The 22,160-nt window shown below is 47.8% G+C and overlaps 1 protein-coding gene and 1 long non-coding RNA gene across 3 annotated transcripts in view; both read left to right on the top strand.

Moving 5' to 3' along the window:
* LOC147097048 (tensin-2-like) overlaps window positions 1-22,160 on the top strand; it is a 333,523-nt gene that overhangs the window by 29,522 nt on the left and 281,841 nt on the right. The gene's annotated exons all lie outside the window — the stretch shown is intronic.
* LOC147097049 (uncharacterized) lies at window positions 1,459-7,870 on the top strand. The gene is made up of 2 exons (XR_015074472.1): window positions 1,459-4,616; window positions 5,882-7,870. It is a non-coding gene; the product is annotated as an uncharacterized LOC147097049 (long non-coding RNA).

Below are 22,160 nucleotides of genomic sequence, written 5' to 3'. Positions count from 1 at the left end.
GGGTGGTGTGGAGGAGGAGGGTGGTGTGGAGGAGGAGGGTGGTGTGGAGGAGGAGGGTGGTGTGGAGGAGGAGGGTGGTGTGGAGGAGGAGGGTGGTGTGGAGGAGGGGAGGAGGGTGAGGAGGAGGGGAGGAGGAGGAGGGTGAGGAGGAGGGTGAGGAGGAGGGTGAGGAGGAGGGTGAGGAGGGTGAGGGGAGAGGAGGAGGGTGGTGGGGGGAGAGGAGGAGGAGGATAGGGAAGAGGGGGCGAGGATGGGAGGAGAGGAAGAGGATGGTGGAGGAAGGAGGATGGTGGAGGAAGGAGGATGGTGGAGGAAGGAGGATGGTGGAGGAAGGAGGATGGGGAAAAGAGGGAGGAGATGGGGGGGGGGGGGAGGATGGGGGGGAGGATGAGGAGGAGGAAGGAGGATGGGGAAGAACAGTGCAAGAATGAACTGGGGGGTGGGCAAGTGTACCAGCAAGAAATGGCGGGGGGAAGGTGGGAGGGAGAAGTAGGGAAAGAAAGAAGGGGAAACAGAGGGGTAAAAAGAATTTTAAAAAGCTGTAATGCATCATTCAACAACACAATATTTCAATCAGATTTAGCAGCAGAGAGTATCTCCGCATTGTACAATTGGTCGGATTGAGCGTGCAGTCATCTGCAGCCTCTCGAACACGGACATGGTCACCAAGCAGCCAGATTCCTGCCTCTGCATGATCTGAGAAACAATCTGCATTGCACAATTTATTTAACCCTTGTGATGAAGCGGATTTGTAACCTCGAGACGGTCCAGTTTAAGTAAACCGTTACTTTTAAGGGGGAGAAAAAACTTTTTTTTTTTTTTAAAGTTGCTTTTGGCAGCCTTTCACCAACAATGTTTAAAAAAAAAACCTTCTCGTGTTGAAAACCCAATAGCATAAAATTAGACACCTTTCAAGAGGCAGCCTGGGCACCCGTGCCCCCATGATACATTGAAAAAAATCTTTTTATTTAGATAGTCCGCGCTGAAGACATAATTGAGGGAGGGAGCTTTGAGAAGGTACTGACCTCCGCATTGGGAGGGAGTTGGATTGACGTCAGCAGAAACACAGGCTTTAACTCCGTCATCGTCTCATTATAAACCTGCATGTTAACTCATTGACTCCCTAAAGCCTTTCCACCATCTACAAGGCACAAGTCAGGAGTGTGATGGAATACTCTCCACTTGCCTGGATGAGTGCAGCTCCAACAACACTCAAGAAGCTCGACACCATCCAGGACAAAGCAGCCCGCTTGATTGGCACCCCATCCACCACCTTCAACATTCACTCCCTCCACCACCGGCGTACCGTGGCTGCAGTGTGCACCACCTACAAGATGCACTGCAGCAACTTGTCAAGGCTTCTTCGGCAGCACCTCCCAAACCCGCAACCTCTACCACCTAGAAGGACAAGGGCAGCAGGCGCATGGGAACACCACCACCTCCAAGTTCCCCTCCAAGTCACACACCATCCTGACTTAGAAATATATCGGCCGTTCCTTCATCGTCGCTGGGTCAAAATCCTGGAACTCCCTCCCTAACAGCACTGTGGGAGCACCTTCACCACACGGACTGCAGCGGTTCAAGAAGGCGGCTCACCACCACCTTCTCGAGGGCAATTAGGGATGGGCAATAAATGCTGGCCTTGCCAGTGACGCCCACGCCCCATTAAAAAAAAACGAATAAAAAATTGTTGGAGTCACTGGGGTTGAAATTTGATTGGGCGGCCGCGCAAAGCGGGCAATGACGAATCAGCAGCCCGTTTGACACCCCACCGGTTTTTCTTTTCCGCCGCGGCCTTCATGTTGTGTCTGCCATTACATCAATTACCCCCAATGTAAAAACCAATTGCACAACTCAAAATGTCAAGCATCCGGCACCCCTGCAGAGCAACTGATGCTTTTTGACAGACATTGACCTGCACAGCGCTCTTCGACTTCCCATCTTCTGATCACCAACCTTCCTTGCTGTGCGCATCTGGTGGCCGTTTCACAGAAGGCTGCACGTTGGGGAAACTAAAAGTCTGCCTGTTTTGAAAGCTGCTGAGCTGTTTTCCGTGGCGAAAGGGGGCCAAGCCACAAATATTTTGGTTCTTTTATTTGCACAAGTGCAGCACAAACAGTCTGGGGTGGCCTCGGGATAATGGCGCTGGCCCCACAGGCCCGTGCGAGCCTGTCGCTCAGGCCAACCTGCCGTAGGCTGTGTGACGTCTGATCGATTGCAGCCGCCTCACTCACTCGAGCGTTGCGTCTTAGAAGGAACGCACCGACGCTGGCACTTGGCTTGCAGTTCACCCACTGCCACCAGATCAGCAATGGCCACCTTTTAGAGGTTGTGGTGAAGTCTGTGGCCAAGAAGGACCCGAGTCTCCTGGCTTGGGGGGCGGTGGGGGAAGTCAAACCATGGAGGACAAGGTCAAGAGTCAAAGTTCACAGCAGACCATTAATCCAAAGCTACTGAATTACGAGTTGGCAATTAAATGCAATCTGTTCGAACCCTGCTCGACTCTGTGGTAAGTCAGGATAAACAAAAGAGCTGAATCATTTTAAAGCAAAAATGTTAATGGGTGCCAGCTCCTTTCAAGTGACCTTTCTTCATGTGTGAAGCTCAGCAGTGGGCACTGGTGGGCTACTTCCTGCAGGAGGTATCTGAAATAAAGAATAGATTTGCCTTTCTAATCTAGGCTTTATTAACTTTAAAAATCCAGTAGCACATCTTTCAACACCAGTCTCCAACCATGACTGGAGAGAACTGAATTTAAGATGGCCACCACAAATCACCTGACATCCACTACCAATGAGTTTACAGCATATATCTCATGGTAGAAACAAATAACCAATTACAATACTTCTTACTAACACAGAGAACAACCACCCCATTCACCAATCACAATACTTCTTATTAAACATAGGAAATAATCACCACAGTATCACAGTCCAGTTTCATCCTGCCTTTCCTCAATGTCCACCTGGATAGCGAGCAGGACCAGTGACCCCAGCTTTTTTAACCCTCTTCCCCCTCAGGCCAGGGGCACTGGGGCCAACTGTAGCACCCTTACTGCCACCCCAGGGAGAAGGCAGCTATCTTAGTATGGAGAGATAGGGAGGCCCGCCCAAGGCCTTGGAGGGATTTGGACACCAGGATGAGAATTTTTGATCTGTTGTTCTGCAAGTTGTTATGATCTGGAATGCGCTGCCGGAAAGGGCGCTGGAAGCAGATTCAATAGTGACTTTCAAAAAGGAATTGGATAAATACTTGAAGGGGAAAAAATTGCAGGGCTATGGGGAAAGAGCAGGGGGGAGTGGGACTAATTGGATAGCTCTTTCAAAGAGCCGGCACAGGCACGATGGGCCGAATGGCCTCCTTTTGTGCTGTATCATTCTCTGATTGGACCTCGGACTTTCCTGATCTGTGTGGTTCAGTCACATGTTGGGCAGTGCCGTTACCAACTGAGTCACTCGGGGAGTACTTTTTCTTTTTTTTTTTTTTAACTGATTGCGACTTGGGTGCAATGCTTCTCTCAATAGACGACTAAACTTGAAGAGAAGCGTCTTATATTTCTGTCTCACTTTCTTTAGTAAATGCTACGTCCCTTGTTGAATATGAAACTTCTTCTGACTCATTACCCAACTCTTCTGTGTCTCTGTTAACACTTTCCACCGGCTTGGGAATCTCCATTGTTCCCTTCTTCCAGTCGGAGTGTATTGGTAAAGAGAGAGAAAGACTTGCATTTCTATAGCGCCTTTCACAACCTCCGGACGTTCCAAAGCACTTTACAGCCAATGAAGTACTTTCTGAAGTGTCGTCACTGTTGTAATGTAGGAAACACAGCAGCCAATTTATACACAGCAAGCTTCCACAAACAGCAATGTGATAATGACCAGATAATCTGCTTTTTAGTGATGTTGGTAGAGGGATAACTATTGGCCAGGACCCCCTGCTCTTCAAAATAGTGCTGTAGGATCTTTTACGTCCACCTGAGGGGGCAGACAGGGTCTCGGTTTAACGTCTCATCCGAAAGACGGCACCTCCGACAGTGCAGCTCTCCCTCAGCACTGCACTGGAGTGTCAGCCTAGATTTTTGTGCTCAAGTCTCTGGAGTGGGACTTGAACCCACAACCTTCTGACTCAGAGGTGAGAATGCTACCAACTGAGCCACAGCTGACACATATGGTACTTGGTCTTCTCCACTTTGGGATGATGAGAAGCTAAGTGAACTCTGCCAGGATTCGAATCCAAAACTTGCAGGCCCCGAGACTGGCATTCAACCGGCTGAGCGACCCTACCTCGGTTCGTAGGCAGAGGTTCTTGGGGAGTTTTCTCATCTTATGTTTTCTCATTTGCTTAATCATCTGCAAAAATGGCCTAACCAGCTACCAGCGAGAGTGGAATTTCTATCGCTGATTTATTCCACGTAATTATTTCTCAGCGATGACAGAGAATGTGCGTGTCTGGGAAACCGAAGACACCAAAAACCCAACGTTTTACTCGATTGCAAGTTTCATCAGAAATTCTTTCTCCTCCAAATGCTTTGGCTTTTCCATTGGGGTTTTAAATAGGTTTTATATACACTGACGGTGACACGTCTTGTGAAATATAGCAGCATTTGGCAAGAAGTGGTAAGTTTTAAAAGTTGAACTTTGATTAACTTCTGTTATGGGAAGCTGAGGGCTGTGCGATTCTATAAATCATTTCTTCCACTATTTTCCAACCCTCTCGGGGGAAAAATAAATTAAGTCTTTTTTTCCTCCCCTTTTTTTAATCTGCTTCTATTTTTATTTATACTTTGTTTGTTTAATGCAGCAATTGATTAGGTTTCTGCGTTTGCGAGTTTTATCCCATGTTACCTACTTTATTCTTACTGCTGTACATAGATTTGATGTTTAAGTCCTTGCAGGTTTAAAGGGTGAGTAAGTGAATTGTGCTCAGTTGGACAATGCCCCCACCCCAGCCCATTTTTAAAAAATTTTTATAAAAAGGTCTCGTTACTGCTTGCCCCTTTTCAGCTGGTATCTATCAGTCTTTCTGGATTTTGAGGGCATTGTACAATCTTCTATGAATCTAAATAGAGAGCGTGTCCCATATAACCTTAAGTCTTAACTGACTTAATATGATGTCTCAAGTGAGGTGAATGAATATTTCTCTTTGTGCAGTTCGAACTTGCCAATGTAAAATTTCAAATCTTAATGTTGCTGTTCTAGTAAAGCATGAAAGACTGGGTCACCGCAGAGATTCCCTTCTCATTCCTCTTAGTATCCAAAAGGTGGCGTACAAGTCTGGCAAACTCTGCCTTTTCCTTTTGAAAATGCACAACGCAATCTTTACGACTCCGCCTCTATGGAGAAGACGATATAATCGGTTCTTCGCGAACGTTTAAATGAAGAAAGCACCTTGGCTGTGAAGTAAGCGCAGATTAGTTTCCCCTTGACTGGTAGGATCACTTGCCCCGTATATGTCTCTGCAACCCTCCAAGCAAGGTGTCAAACCAGTACCTGCACTAGCAGGCATCTGCTGTCTCTCCACAATGCTCCCTTATCCTAATGCCAAACAATCATGTTGGACCATGATTCTGCCAGTGGGATGAGGAACCTGGTTATAGCAATGTAAAGGTAGGGAGGTTGCACATCGATATTGGTCAAACCAAAGTACGGAAACTTCAACTATAACAGCGCCTTTTAACTGCTTCCTATAAGAAGGCCCACACAAGTAACCACCCTATAACACAACATAATATGGGCCCAGTGAAAGTCCATTGCATATCAGGAAGAAAATGAGAATTCTGAAAAGTCCAAGTCATAGTGTGGCGGTACCACCGGTTGTCCCTTACATTGAGATACATAATTCCCTTTAACTTACCTTACTGTATGTCTGTTACTATACTCAGGCTTCTCTCCTGTACTCTGACGTCATGACGTCAGAGCTCGGAACCTTCCAACAGTAGAGCTCGGAACCTGCTGGCAGTTGAGCTGGGAAACTTCTAGTCAGTCCTCGTGGCGTCCCTGCTGGGGAAAGACCTACACCACGGTGCTCCTACAGTCAGCCATCTTACCTGTTACCTTACCTGCTGTAATTAGCCTGTTCCTGTAAATAAACAACTTGTTAATAGTTCGTCGAAGTCGAACTCGATTATTTAGTGGTGATGCACACGAATCACTACATTGGTGACCCAACGATGTGAGTACGGGAGCTCATCAATTCCAACACTACAATTGGTGAACCCGTATCCGTGAACGATTTTCATGGTAGCAACGCACGCCTGAACCTTGTCTTCCCACAAGATGACCGACGCACAACCGCCTAACACCGATTCCTCCAAAGGCGACCCCGTCTTTGCGAACGTATTCGCAAGGTAAGCGCAGCCTGGAGCAGATCCCGTTTGACACGGACAAAACTCAACCGGACCCCGTTTTTTTTTTTTTTTGTGAACAATTTTCACAAAAGAAGCACGCCATGGAAGCACCAGCCATTTTGCTGTCGCTACCGCAATCCAGGGAGCCACAGTCTCCCTCGTGCTTTATAAAGGTAGAAGCCCCGTTCGACGAGAACATCGATGCGGCCCCGACCACGCACTTGCTTACGGTCCCCGTACTCGTTTTTCCTACCGTCACACGGATCGTCCGCCTCTACGTCCAAAGCAACAGCAAGTATACATCTCTCCAAGCGCAGGGTACAGCATGTTCGGGCCCACAAAATCGGAGCGCACCCCGCGGGGATACCACGAGGATCCATCCCTCGCGAACCACGAGGATCCATCCCTCGCGAACCATGAGGACCCTGCCCTCATGAAACACGAAGACTCGTTCCCTGCCGACGAGGCAAAAGAACGTCAGCCTGCTGGTTGTGTTACCTACTACACGTTTCAGCGCGAACGAAAAGCATTGCCGCCCTCACGGCTGTTTTCTCCTAAATCTACAACAACTACAAGTGTTGTGGCTCTCCAGGCAGAGTTTACCCCTCCCGAAAGCAACAACAACCTGGACCGTTGCCGCCCTTTCTCCAGTTTTCCCTTTAACAAATGCAAACGTCTACTGAAGCTGCACACAGAGGACGGGCCCAACGGGCATCCTGCGGCCGATCAGCCACGTGAAAGTTGCTGGCCTCACCGATCACTGATCAACGCAGCAACTCTTCACCCTCCGTTGTGTTATCGTCGTAGCACTATGGCACGCACCGTTCCATGCGTTCCAGCCTCCCGAAGGTTTCGCTCACCTGTCGGCGAGTTCACCGACCTCGCCTGTCAAGTCCTTCTGGATCGCTCGTTTGGCATTCCTGCAGAGTTCGTCAGAACAAGGACTTGTTTCAACATCAACGGAGACATCGCCCGCGTCCGCCCAACTTGCCCGTCACTCTGACAAGGCCTGCTGTTTCGCACGTCTCCACGGATACGTTTTATTCGCCACGACGCGCGTAAGGATCCGCTCACGAGCAGCATCTTCAGACCTCGCCTACCAAGTCGAGACAGCACGACCACCGTGACCACCAGCTCGTCAGACCATCTCATCCTTGGACTTTTGTTAAAGCGAATTCTGGGGGGGCCTATGTGGCGGTACCACCGGTTGTCCCTTACATGGATATACATAATTCCCTTTAACTTACCTTACTGTATGTGTCTGTTACTATACTCAAGCTTCTCTCCTGTACTCTGACGTCATGACGTCAGAGCTCGGAACCTTCCAACAGTAGAGCTCGGAACCTGCTGGCAGTTGAGCTCGGAACCTGCTGGCAGTTGAGCTGGGAAACTTCTAGTCAGTCCTCGTGGCGTCCCTGCTGGGGAAAGACCTACACCACGGTGCTCCTACAGTCAGCCATCTTACCTGCTACCTTACCTGTTGTATTTAACCTGTTCCTGTAAATAAACAACTTATTTATAGTTCGTCGAAGTCGAACTCGATTATTTAGTGGTGATGCACACGAATCGCTACAATAGTCAATTATTTTTTGGGATATATTTCATAGACTCATAGAATGGTTACAGCACAGAAGGAGGCCATTCGGCCCGTCGAGCCCGTGCCGGCTCTCTGCAAGAGCACTTCAGCTAGTCCCACTCCCCCGCCCTTTCCCTGTAGCCCTGCAAATTTTTTCCCTTCAGGTACTTATCCAATTCCCTTTTGAAAGCCACAATTGAGTCTGCCTCCACCACCCTCTCAGGCAGTGCATTCCCGATCCTAACCACTCGCTGAGTAAAAAAGTTTTTCCTCATGTCGCCTTTGGATCTTCTGCCAATCACCTTAAATCTGTGTCCGCTGGTTCTCGACCCTTCCGCCAATGGGAACAGTTTCTCTCTATCTACTCGGTCTAGACCGCTCATTATTTTGAACACCTCGATCAAATCTCCTCTAAGGAGAACAACCCCAGCTTCTCCAGTCCATCCACGTAACTGAAGTCCCTCATCCCCGGCATCTCCACACCATCCCTGGAATCATTCTCGTAAATCTTTTCTGCACCCTCTCTAAGGCCTTTACATCCTTCTTAAAGTGCGGTGCCCAGAATTGGACACAATACTCCAGTTGAGGCCGAACCAGTGTTTTATACAGGTTCATCATAATTTCCACGCTTTTGTACTCTATACCTATATTCATGAAGCCCAGGATCTCATATGCTTTTTTAACTGCTTTCTCAACCTGCCCTGCCACCTTCAACAATTTGTGCACATATACCCCCAGGTCTCTCTGTTCATGCACCCCCTTTAGGATTGTACCCTTTAGTTTATATTGCCTCTCCTCGTTCTTGCTACCAAAATGTATCACTTCACACTTTTCTGCGTTAAATTTCATCTGCCATGTGTCCGCCCATTCCACCAGCCTGTTTATGTCCTCTTGAAGTTTATCACTATCCTCCTCACTGTTCACTATACTTCCAAGTTTTGTGTCATCTGCAAATTTTGAAATTGTGCCCTGTACACCCACATCCAAGTCATTAATATATATCAAGAAAAGCAGTGGTCCTAGTACCGACCCCTGGGGAACACCACTGTATACCTTCCTCCAGTCCGAAAAACTACCGTTCACCACTACTCTGTTTCCTGTCACTTAGTCAATTTTGTATCCATGCTGCTACTGTCCATGTACACCATGTCAACCGCATTGCCCTCATCAACCCTCTCTGTTACCTCATCAAAAAACTCGATTAAGTTGGTTAAACACGATTTGCCTTTAACAAATCCGTGCTGGCATTCCTTAATTAATCCACACTTGTCCAAGTGATTGTTAATTTTACGCCTGATTATTGTTTCTAAAAGCTTCCCCACTACCGCGGTCAAACTGACTGGCCTGTAGTTGCTGGGTTTATCTTTACACCCTTTTTTGAACAAGGGTGTAACATTTGCAATTCTCCAGTCCTCTGGCACCACCCTCGTTTCTAAGGAGGATTGGAAGATTATGGCCAGTACCTCCGCGATTTCCTCCTTTACTTCCCTCAGCATCCTAGGATGCAACCCATCCGGTCCTGGTGACTTATCTACTTTAAGTACAGCCAGCCTTTCTAGTACCTCATCTTTATCAATTCTTATCCCATCCAGTATCTCCTCTACCTCCTCCTTTACTATGTCTATGGCAACATCTTCTTCCTTGGTGAAGACAGATGCAAAGTACTCGTTTAGTACCTCCGCCATACCCTCTGCCTCCATGCGTAGGTCTCCTTTTTGGTTCCTAATCGGCCCCACCCCTCCTCTTACTACTCGTTTACTATTTATATGCCTATAGAAGACTTTTGGATTACCTTTTATGTTAGCTGCCATTCTATTCTCATACCCTCTCTTTGCCCCTCTTATTTTCTTTTGATTGATTTTTTAAAGTGCTAATCCTTGTTTTCAAATCCTTCCAAGGCCTCGCCCCTCCCTATCTCTAACCTCCTCCAGCCCTACAACCCTCCCTATCTCTGTAACCTCCTCCAGCCCTACAACCCTCCGAGACCTCTGCGCTCCTCCAAATCTGGCCTCTTGCGCATCCCCGATTTGAATCGCTCCGCCATTGGTGGCCGTGCCTTTAGCTGCTGAGGCCCCGAGCTCTGGAATTCTCTCCATAAACCTCTCCACCTCTCTCTCCTCCTTTAAAACTCTCCATAAAGCCTACCTCTTAGACCAAGCTTTGGTCATCTGTCCGAATATCCTTATGTGGCTCGGTGTCAAATTTTGTTTGATAACACTCCTGTGAAACGCCTTGGGACATTTTACTATGTTAAATGTGCTATATAAATGCAAGTTGTTGTTGACTAAGACAATGAGTACACAGTTAAAATAGGAGTGTTATCAAAGAAGATCTCCCGGTTTATCTGGATTGTATATTTCAGAGAGTAAAAGCACTGAAAGTGCAACCAGGATGGAGAGGATGCAACAGTAAAAGAAGAAAGTTGTGCATTTCTATAGCGCCTTTCTCGACCTCAGGACGTCCCAAAGCGCTTTACAGCCAATGAAGTACTTTTGAAGTGTAGTCGCTGTTGTAATGTGGGATACGCAGCAGCCAATTTGTGTACAACAAGCTCCCACAAACAGCAATGTGATAATGAGCAGATCATCTGTTTTAGTGATGTTGATTGAGGGATAAATATTGGCCAGGACACCGGGAGAACTCCCCTGCTCTTCTTCAAAATAGTGCTGTGGGATCTTTTACATCCACCTGAGGGGGCAGACGGGGCCTCGGTTTAACGTCTCATCAGAAAGATGGCACCCCCGACAGTGCAGCACTCCCTCAGCACCGCACTGGGAGTGTCAGCCTAGATTTTTGTGCTCAAGTCTCTGGAGTGGGACGTGAACCCACAACCTTCTGACTCAGGCGTGGGTGCTACCCACTGAGCCACAGCTGACACATAAGAACAGGCTGGGGTCTTTTCTCTAGAAAAAAGACTAAGAGGTGACCTGATAGATGTCCTTAAATTATGGAGACTTTTGATAGGTTGGATGTGGAGAAACTGTTTCTACTTGTGGGTGAATTCAGAACAAGGGGCACAAACATAAGATAGCCACTAACGGATCAGTTTAAGAAGTTAGAAGGAATTACTTTATACAGAGAATGGTGAGAACGTGGACCTCATTGCCACAGGGAGGGGTTGAGTCAGACAGCATTGATGCACTTGAGGGGAGGCTCGATGCATAAATGGGGGAGAAGGGAATAGACGGGAAGGGTGGGAAGAGGTAATGAGAGTGAGAGGAGGTTCGTGTGGATTATAAACACCGGCATAGACCAGTTGGGCCGAATGGCCTGTTTTGTGCTGTAGACTCGATGTAAAAAGCCGTATTGTCTAGCTGACATAGGAGAGTAAAAATACTTTATTGTCTTTGGTTTGCTTTCATGGTGAGGTCAGCAGCTTGCCAAAAACAGATCTAAACCCAATGAAATATGTACAGACCCGGCCCATGCCCAATCTGGCTGGCTTTACAACCAAATGATTAACAGATTATTTCTTTTCTTTCATTGTCTCCTTTCCCCTTCCCTCCTGCAGGTGTTGACCTTGCTGGGGCGACAATCCCATAGGCGCCAGTCAGCTCTGGAGCCTTGCCTGAGGGGGGCTCTCTTCACGTGTGACTGTCTCCAGGCTATTCAGTCAGGGAGGTATCGCAGTGAAAGTCGATTCTGCCATCATCCGACATGCACTTGAAGTCTAGGCAATTTTACTTTCCCTCACTTGGGGACACCGGGGCACATTGTAGCACTGGGTGCAATCGGCTAACTCACACAAAATTCTTAAGAGGCTTGACAGGGTAGATGCAGGGAGGATGTTTCCCCTTGGGTGAAGGGTGTAGAACCAGGGGTCACAGTCTCAGAATAAAGGGTCGGACTGAGATGAGGAGAAATTTCTTCACTCAGAGGGTGGTGAATCTTTGGAATTCTCTACCCCAGAGGGCTGTGGAGGCTCAGTCGTTGAGTATATTCAAGATCGATAGATTTTTGGATATTAAGGGAATCAAGGGATATTGCAGGAAAGCGGAGATAAGGTAGAAGATCAGCCATGATCTTATTGAATGGCGGAGCAGGCTCAAAGGGCCAAATGGCCGACTCCTGCTCCTATTTCTTGCGTTCAGCACAGACCAGGGGATGAACATGGGACCTTCTGGTCTCAGTTGTCCACTTGATCAACTTGTTGGATCGCCTGGGGGAATCTTGGGTTAACAGATTATTTAACACTACATTAGTTAAAAGTGAGACTGAATTCGATTTAATGCGCGTGTAGCCCAGTTAACTCCTGCCGTGCTGACTAGACAGATAGCCTTTATGGTTGATAACAGCTGAATCTGGATGATCCCATGGTTGCTTTGCAAAGAAATGTTTTACTTGGAGCCGGATTTGTGTAGATCTGAAATCAAAATATAAAAAAAGTGCAATCTTTGACTCATAGCCCAGTGAATCACTCAAGAGTTATTTGAGTATGAAACTGTGCTGCTATCTCTCGGAGAAATTTGGCAGTGGATCTGATGGTATGATGTGCTGAACAGTAAATACTGGATAATTGGAACACTTTGTGCTTGGATTGAGATTATATATCGAAGTGTTATGCTTGGATCAGGAATTCCATGCAGGGGCAGTGAAGAGGAAGTGGTTTGATAATTTGCACAATGAGAGAATATGGCAAGTGGTTTGGTACAAGGGGACTTGATGGGAAAAGATTGGGGCTTTCTATAGTGGGAATAAATAGGAAGCGGCTTGGTATATGCAGATGAGCATGAATGTGAAGGGGTTTGGTACCTTACACAATGGGAGAGGCTTGACACAATATACAGTGGGAGAGAACGCAAAGGGCTTTGATAGCATGACCCCATTTGTACATCAGAGCAGCCTGCCCTAATCCCATTCCTCTTTGTTCTCCCCCAACGTTCCCGCTAAGCTGTGCGGCGGTCTGGAGGTCCCGCTCACCGGCTTTTACATGGAAGAAACCGCGCACGTGCGAAAATTTGAAGGGACCGCGCGCGAAAGAAAAGAGCGAACATTGCTCTCCCCCTTAAATGTAGTGAATGATTCAGCTTCAATGGCCACTTGTGTTAAAGTATTCCATATTCAAATAACCACTTGTGTGGAAATAAGTCTTCTCATCTCCATGTTTATGCTTCTAGTGCTAATCTTAAATTTATCTATGACAAAGAGAGGTCCCAACACAAATCTCTGTCTATACACACAGTCATTTCCTTGAAGAATTTGATTTAAATTAGTCAAACTTGACCTGCCCTTTACAGATCCGTGCTGACTGTCCCCGATTAGACTATACTTTTCTAAGCACTCACGACTATAGTTCCTTACTATTATCTCCAGCAGTTTCCCTACTACTGATGTGAGGCTAATTGGTCTATAGTTACCCGGCTTATCTTGTTCCCTTTTTCTGAACAGGGATGTAACATTCACCTCCTTCCAGTCCTTATGGTTAGCACTTCCGCCATTTCATCACCACCCTCCCATAGCATTCTGGAGTGTAGACCATCTAGACCTGAGAATGGGGAGGGTTGTCATGTATTGTAGGTTGGGCCTATACTCTCTGGAGTTTAGAAGAATGAGAGGTGATCTCCTTGAAACATTTAAGATTCTGAAGGGGATTGACAGGGTAGATGCTGAGAGATTGTTTCCCCTGGCTGGAGAGTCTAGAACCAGGGGTCACAGTCTCAGGATAAGGGCTCGGCCAGTTAAGACTGAGATGAGGAGAAATTTCTTCACTCAGAGGGTGGCGAATCTTTGGCATTCTCTACCCCAGAAGGCTGTGGATGCTCAGTCATTGAGTATATTCAAGACAGAGATCGATAGATTTTTGGACTCTAGGGGAATCGAGGGCTATGAAGATCGGGCAGGTAAGTGGAGTTGAGGTTGAAGATCAGCCATGATCTTATTAAATGGCGGAGCAGGCTCGAGGGGCCGTATGGCCGACTCCTGCTCCTAATTCTTATGTTCTTATCGTACAGTGGGAGGGAATGGGAAGGGCTTCGAGATATTCTAATTCTATAACTGGGCCAGGTATTTCTTTTAAATCCGGAACCAGCTGCACAGCAAATGTCACAAAAAATATTCTGAATGTTCCAAACAAAAAGACTTTTGATAAGAACTTAAACTGAACGCATAATTAGGAAAAGGGTGGACCTCGCCTACACTGTACCATTTGGACTTCCTTCAGCAGATAGGGACTTCCGACAATGTATTCAGTAAAGAGGTTTCTGAAGCCAGTCGTTTTCCTTCAATCCAGGAAATTACATTATTTTGTAAAATTTAAAGGGGAAGGCAAGTGTAGGAAGGGAGTTCTTTCTGTTCAAGGAGGTAAACCTCATGTCCGATCTTATCTGGAACTGCCCAAAACTGTGGGTGGATGTTAGGTTCATGTTTCATCGCTGGGTGAACATTGTAGTCAGTTCTACTGAGCCTAACTGACTGGCTATGGAGAGGACAAGGGTGCAAAATGGTGAGATATGCCAATAAAGAGCATTTAAAATGATCTCGGACCAGTTCAGTTGCTGACAAGAAGGTGGACTCCTCCAGTCTTTATTTCTCTGGAACAATGCACCAGGAAAGGTGACTGGCAGAAGAACCAAAGACGACATGAGGAAAAACTTTTTTACGCAGCGAGTGGTTAGGATCTGGAATTCACTGCCTGAGAGGGTGGTGGAGGCAGACTCAATCGTGGCTTTCAAAAGGGAATTGGATAAGTACCTGAAGGACAAAAATTTGCAGGGCTACGGGGAAAGGGCGGGGGAGTGGGACTAGCTGAAGTGCTCTTGCAGAGAGCCGGCACGGGCTCGACGGGCCGAATGGCCTCCTTCTGTGCTGTAACCATTCTATGATTCTAGGTAAGATGATTAATCGGCAGGCCATCGGAATGCTGCGATTGAATCATTCCTGTAGTTATACAGGGGAAGATTATATTCCTTCATTCTCAGAGTTGGGCCAGTGATACGATCTGTGAATCAATCAAATTTTTCAAATATTATCAACTGAAAAGCATCTTAATTAAAATATTTCCTGAGGGCCACGTTCCTGCAACACTGATAGCAGATTATTCACTTCTTAAACACTGAGAACAAGCATCTGTTTAGTTCCAAGTTACTCTGTAAAACTGCAACCCTTCTGGAAGCCTCTGCAAATACTTGGGACAGGAATTTAAATACACAGATTGAGAATTTTGGGCTAAGATAGCATCATAGAATGATACAGCACAGAAGGCGGCCACTCAGCCCATCGTGCCTGTGCCGGCTCTTTGGTAGAGCTAGCCAATTAGTCCCACTGCCCCGCTCTTTCCCCATAGCCCTGCAAATTGTTTCCCTTCAATGATTTCTCCAACTCCCTTTTGAAAGTTACTATTGAATCTGCCTCCACCATCCTCTCAGGCACTGCATTCCAGATCACAACAACTCGCTGTGTAAAAAGTTTTTCCTCATGTCGCCTCTGGTTCTTTTGCCAGTCACCTTAAGTCTGTGTCCTCTGGTTCTCGACCTTTCCGCCAATGGGAACAGTTTCTCTCTATCTACCCTGTCCAGACCCCTCATGATTTTGAACACCTCGATCAAATCTCCTCTCAACTTTCTCTGCTCTAAGGAGAACAACCCCAGCTTCTCCAGTCTAGCCACGTAACTGAAGTTCCTCATCCCTGGAATCATTCTCGTAAATCTTTTCTGTACCCTCTCCAAGGCCTTCACATCCTTCCTAAAGTGCAGTGTCCAGAATTGGACACAATACACCAGCTGAGGCCTAACTAGTGTCTTATGATGTGTAGGGTAGGGCCACCTGAAACACAGAACTGAAATTAATCCATCATGTGAACTTATTGATGCAACAGGAGGAAGAGTGTGTAGGGTCATATCTTTGCCGCTGGAGGAACAGGAGAGGAACGTTCAAAGACGCCACCTTTTATTAAAGTTTATGACCTGGATTTCCACCCTGTAGGAAATGAGTGGACAGATCGTGACGCTGGTTTGTTGACACTGGGTATGCGAAAAATACACCACTGTGCACTCATAGCATCTCCTTGCCTTGTTTTGCCATCCTGGCACCTCCCAGCTGCTAGCGTGCACCGAGTGGCTGAAGATGCTTGTGGCGGAGAGATAAATGCAGTTTTGGACTTTTCCTTTGGGAGGGTGACCTCGTTCAAAAGGGAGGCTGGAGCCCCTGTTTTTTTCTTAACTTTTTAATTAAAAAAATCCCACACAAGTCGCACAATAGTTTAAAAAAAAGACTGTTGGCATTCCTGAGTATACTTGGCAATAAATGCCTCCCATGCACTCCCTATTGCCCTGGCATTTATTCGGGTGAATAGGAGTTATTTAATGGCTCATAAACTGCAGATTCCTAAGTTTGTCACTTACGTCTATAGAACAATGCGTGAAAAGAGAGACACAGCAAGATATTGGCTGCCCGTGTGATCCTTGAGTGTTTGATCTGAGGATTTCTGTGTGTGCTGCAAATGTGTTGCAGGAGCTTGAGGGAAATGAAATCAGTCTTTATACCGTCAGTAAAACCATCAAATACATGGAAGTTTTTTGTCTACCTCACGCTTTGCCTGTCACACTTCAGGCGTCACGCTTTTCTGTATGCAAATTTTGTGTCACACTTGCATCTCATTGGGTGAAATTTTATATTCATAGAACAGCAACAGGTCAGGTCTAAATAGGCAGACAATGTGCCAGTCAAATGCCAGAAACGCAGGTGGATAAGCATTCAATGAAAAACTGCTAATAATGTCCAAAAACAACAATCCATAATGACTAGGCAGTCAGCAGGTCAGGCAGCATCGTGGAGAGAGAGAAACAGAGTTAACGTTTCAGGTCGATGACCCTTCGTCAGAACAGGATACTGCCTGACCTGCTGCGTGTTGCCAGCATTTTCTGTTGTTTCAGATTTCCAGCATCCGCAGTATTTTGCCATTGCATGACTAGGCAGTGTTAGCTGTGGCTCAGTGTGCAGCACTCTTGCCTCTGAGTCAGAAGGTTGTGGGTTCAAGTCCCACTGCAGAGACTTGAGCACAAAAATCTAGGCTGACACTCCAGTGCAGTGCCGAGGGAGTGCTGCACTGTCGGAGGGTCAGTGCCGAGGGAGTGCTGCACTGTCGGAGGGTCAGTGCCGAGGGAGTGCTGCACTGTCGGAGGGTCAGTGCCGAGGGAGTGCTGCACTGTCGGAGGGTCAGTGCCGAGGGAGTGCTGCACTGTCGGAGGGTCAGTGCCGAGGGAGTGCTGCACTGTCGGAGGGTCAGTGCCGAGGGAGTGCTGCACTGTTGGAGGTGCCATCTTTTGGATGAGGCCTTAAAATGAGGCCCCGTCTGCTCTCTCGGGTGGACATAAAAGATCCCATGGCACTACTTTGAAGAAGAGCAAGGGAGTTCTCCCCGGTGTCCTGGCCAATATTTATCCCTCAATCAACATCACTAAAACAGATTATCTGGTCATTATCACATTGCTGTTTGTGGGAGCTTGCTGTGTGCCAATTGGCTGCCGCGTTTCCTACATTACAACAGTGACTACACTTCAAAAGTACTTCATTGGCTGGAAAGTGCTTTGGGGCGTCCTGAGGTTGTGAAAGGCGCTTTACAGCCAATGAAGTACTTTTGAAGTGTAGTCGCTGTTGTAATGTAGGAAACACAGAAGCCAGTTTGTGCACAGCAATCTCCCACAAACAGCAACGTGATAATGACCGGATAATCTGTTTTTTAGTGATGTTGCTTGAGGGATAATTATTGGCCCCAGGACACCCACCCTAGGATCATCAGGACCAACTGTATTACACCTACTGGCTCCCTGGCTGCAATGGGCTAGCTCAGCACAGGCCGCGTATCTAACCATGGACTCTCCTGATCGACATGGTTCAGCACTGCACCAGCCTTTACCCACCAAACCATCAGCAGAGCTATCCATCCATTATTTTACATGCGGTGACGGAAGTTAATTCTCCCTTTTCGGCCTTTAAAATGATTAATAATACACACACCGGCGTAACATTGAAGGATGATTTCACAACACGTGGCAATTATACCGCACAGAGGCACTTCACAAATGAAGGGGTTAAACTAGTCTGTTTGACCAAATTGAAATCAGATTCAGATTAGATTTATTTGCCATATGTAACAAGTACAATGGAATGCTTGTTCCCCGTCGGGACGCGTCAGCTATACATACAGCGCCACGTTCAGAGTCAATACAATGGCTTCCCGTGGCAGTGGGAGCACGATGTCCCTCAGCCGCTCCGTCCTCCTCTTCACCGCGGCCTCCTCCTCACTGTTGCCGGCTCCACGTGTGGTGGCCTGCTTCTCCCGCTCTGTCCACCATGCCCGGCTCCCCTCCTCCCATCCGGACTGCGAGTTACCCGAAATGGAGCTGCCGGCCGACGTGCTGCAGCGTGTCGTGAGTCTGCTGCTCGTTGCGCTGCGCTCCTCTGCCCGACTCGCCGAACACATCGTCGGGATGTGAATGCTCCAATTCAGCCTCCTCTTCACCGTCGCCGGCTCCACGCTCCGGGGCCTACTTCTCTCTCTTCACGGGTCGGCCTCTGGCTACTATGCTCGGCTCCCCTCCTCCCAGTCGGAATTCCTTCCCGCCGAGGAGCTGCCGGCCGATGTGCTCCAGCGGGTCGTCTTGGCTGCTGCTGCTGCTGCTGCTCACCACGCTGCGCTGCCTCTGCCCGACTCGCCGAGCACCTCGCTCCGGTTGCGGGAGCGAGCGGCGAGAGCTGGCCGGCCGAAGCAGGGAGAGCGATCTCAGCACCAGACACGTGGAGGAAGGCTGCTTGGGAATAGTCAGTCTAAAGCCTTATGTACCCATTTGTACACATAGCCTCCAGCAGCTGCATAAAGCAGCCACATATGACCTTATGAATGCACATTTTTGTACTAAATAAAAAGCCTGACAGGGAACTGTTTAAATAACTTCTCAACCTACCCCGCAACTCTCCAAGGACGCTCTCGACTTGTATCTCTGAAGAATTTGACATGTGATACATCACTAGAAATACCACTTAAAAAGGCCCGCTATTTCTTAAAAAGGCTTTTAGTAAGATCCACAGGAATTTCCTGGCTTATGAAGGATTTGTAATTCTATTCTCAAACTTTGACTGAAAGCAACATTCTTATAGAAATCATGATCTGGTTTCATGGTGTTTTTCAACACCATAGATTGTGTTATGTTGCATATGCCTGCTATTTTCCAATATATTACTTGTTATTTTTTCACTTTTATATATACTGCTTGTAATTTTACCGTATGTGAGGCCTTGAAATCAGTGGTTTAAAAAGACTGGGGGCGTGGGGGGAGTTTGGGGCGCTAACTTTACCGGGGCGCTCCCCCACGGCTGAAATTCACCAGTAGCACCCCAAGAGGGAGGCGGGGTGCTACTGGAAGTGCCCCGCCTCCCACTTGGGGCGCTGCGAGTGAATATTGCGGCGCTATGTGCTGCGGTACTGCAGGCCTTCCTCCCCTTATTAAAGGGGAGGGGCCGTGCACAGCGCGACCCGGGGCCCAGCTGGGCCACCAGGGATCAGAGTGCCGGCAAAAGAGCCCGGCACTCGAGAAGTGGGGACTGCAGAAGAGGCTGGGGACGGCAGAGGGGACAGGTTCTGGCCGGCGGCCAGCAACATAAATGGGCGCCCGGCACCGTGCCTTTAATTTGCGCCGGCCCGGCCGTAAGTAGGCCCCCTTGACCCCGTCAAACATAGCGTCCGGCGGTAAGTCAGGGGGCGCTACAGAAGATCGCGGCTGGGGTGCTGCGCACAGCGATGACGTCATTGCCGGCGGCGCAGCGCTGCGGGGCGCTAACGCTTACCGCTGCCGCTAACCTCTCGCTGAATTTCGCGGGAGGCGCCGCCCCCGGGCGCTAGTTGCTTTGCGCCCCGTTAGCGCCCTCTTAGGGTGCTAACTGGAGGTGCAAAGCAACCGAATTTTTAGGCCTTGGAATTCATATTGGCATCAGACAAGAATGCACGCAGGCCACTGATATGAATATTCTGCGTATATATCACCACACACATTATTCCTCACCCACACAATGGGGGCAATTTTAACCTGACTCGCTCAGCAGAAACCTGGCGGGCAGACAATTTTAATTGCCCTGGCTCTTGCCTGTCCGAAAGCCGCCATCATCGCAACCAAGGTTCCCGCTAAGCTGTGCGGCGGTCTGCAGGTCCCGAGCAGGCCGCTCACCGGCTTTTCTATGGAAGAAACCGTGCACGTGTGAAAATTTGAATGGGCCACGCAGCCCATTAAAGGGAACGCGCACTTTAAAAAAAAAAAAAAAAAAAAAAAAAAAAAATTAGAGGGCACATTGATCTCAACATCTGCAATTTTAACCCGCTCTCCTGAGCAGGCAGCAAAGACAGGCGCCCGGAGCCAACAGGGTCCTTCTTTACATGTGCATGCTGCGACCCGATGACATCATTGAGTCCCGACTGTAATTTTAACTCGGGCCTGAGCGGGCAATCCGCCTGGAGTTAAAATCAGGGCCAATCAACTAATTTTGTAATCTAACAAAAAAGAAATATTCCAAAGGTATTTAAGATTGGAGACATGGACGGTCCAAGCAGAATACACCTCTATGGATGTAAGGTAAACCACTCCGAGGCCTAGTTGGCTCAGTAGGTAAATGCACCCCTGCCCCAATCAGATCAGGAGCATGCTCCGTTCAATCCCTGGTCTGTGTTGGGTCAGCTGGTTTCAGCCCGGTGGTGGCGGGAGTGCTACAATTGGTCTTGGCGCCCCTGTGGTAAAAATCAGCCCGCGCTTCCCTCTCCTGGTTCAAACCCATTGACCCTGGTGGGAATGTGTGTGGATGTCAGACAAGGACAAGACTGGTCTTGGCAGGCAACATGACTAATGGTACACCCCAGCCAAGACTCGCTGCTGAAAATTGGCCACTTGGACAAATGTGCAGAGGGCTGCCAAGACATGTGGAGACCCGCCCTGCAAGAGTCAGTACCTTCAGAAGAGATGGAGAAAGCTGAAGTTAGCTATCGTGGCCAACATAAGTCATGAGCTCTCTTTTTTTCCCCCCCATGGTACTGACTGTGTATCTCTTAGCCATCAATGTCGGTTATTGCATTCAATTTGTAATGACTCCGTGACAAACCTTAACCTATCGGTATGGACGTTGCACCTCAGCTACACTGAATGCTCTACTGTTGACACTGAACTCGATCACACGTGGCAGTACAAACAGGGAAGCAGTGCCATAAAAAATATCTTGTAATTCCAGAGATATGTTCGTGGCAGCACTCAAACTGTCCTTGTGGTAAGTGGAGGGGCTCGGTGCTAAAACGTGTGGGCAGGATAGCTCTGTTTTCGGCAGTTGTTCGGGCCTGTACGTCTGGTGGGGTTGTCATGGCAACTCAGCTCCATTTAAGAAAAATCAAGGAACAAATTTTACATAAGACTCCTTAGGAGCAGGAAATCGCTGTTAGGCGCAATCGACCATGGTCCTTTTTGAATAATGTATTATGACCCCATGTCTCGCATTCCTTCAATGTATTATATAATACAGGAAACTCTCGATTTACCGGCACCTAAATAACCGGAAATCTCTGTTAACCGGCAAAATTCAGGAGTAGGTTCAAGTAAGTTTTACTTCATATTAGTGGCCATTCCTGGATCTGTGGCTGTGTAACTGGGGTTCCTGCACCTGTTGCTAAGCAACAGGGACTCCTGGATCTTGTGGCCGGGGTTCCTGCACCTGTTGCTAAGCAACAGAGCAGCCTGGATCTGTTGCTGTGTAGGGAGCTCTCGTACCTTTTAAATATACACCTCTGTAATCCAGACTTTTTGATAAACCGGCACCACGCCGGTCCCGGATAAAAAAAGAGTTTCCTGCATATAGAAGCTCTGGTACTCCTCCCCAACAGCCAATAAGATAAATCTTGATATTAATTCTAGACTAATCACACGGTATCCAAGTGTCGATCTCGCTCCTCCATAACATCTTCACTGCAGAGATAACAAGACCTGAACTCAAAGGGAGATCTCACCATATATTTCTATTATAAAAGATACACTTGAGCCTGTTGCAAGGCTATAACAGACTGAGCGGCTGCGATAACATGACTAAACTGTTCAGGCTTTAAGGGCCGTGAGAGTTGATGTACTGCAGCCTTGGCATGCACTCCAGACTGTTCTCCTCTAACTAATTGTATTCGTCTTTGCTGAGTTGTGTCGCTCCGCGAGTTCTTCATTGACCGAGTGCCTCACAGATGAGCGGTGTACAGGGAAATAGTGACTATTAACATGAAGATTC

The sequence above is a fragment of the Somniosus microcephalus genome, chromosome 33, assembly GCF_052327205.1.
Source record: "Somniosus microcephalus isolate GS21.2 chromosome 33, FLI_Smic_1.0, whole genome shotgun sequence".
Classification (NCBI taxonomy): Eukaryota; Metazoa; Chordata; class Chondrichthyes; order Squaliformes; family Somniosidae; genus Somniosus; species Somniosus microcephalus.
This window is presented reverse-complemented; position numbering and strand designations above follow the sequence as displayed.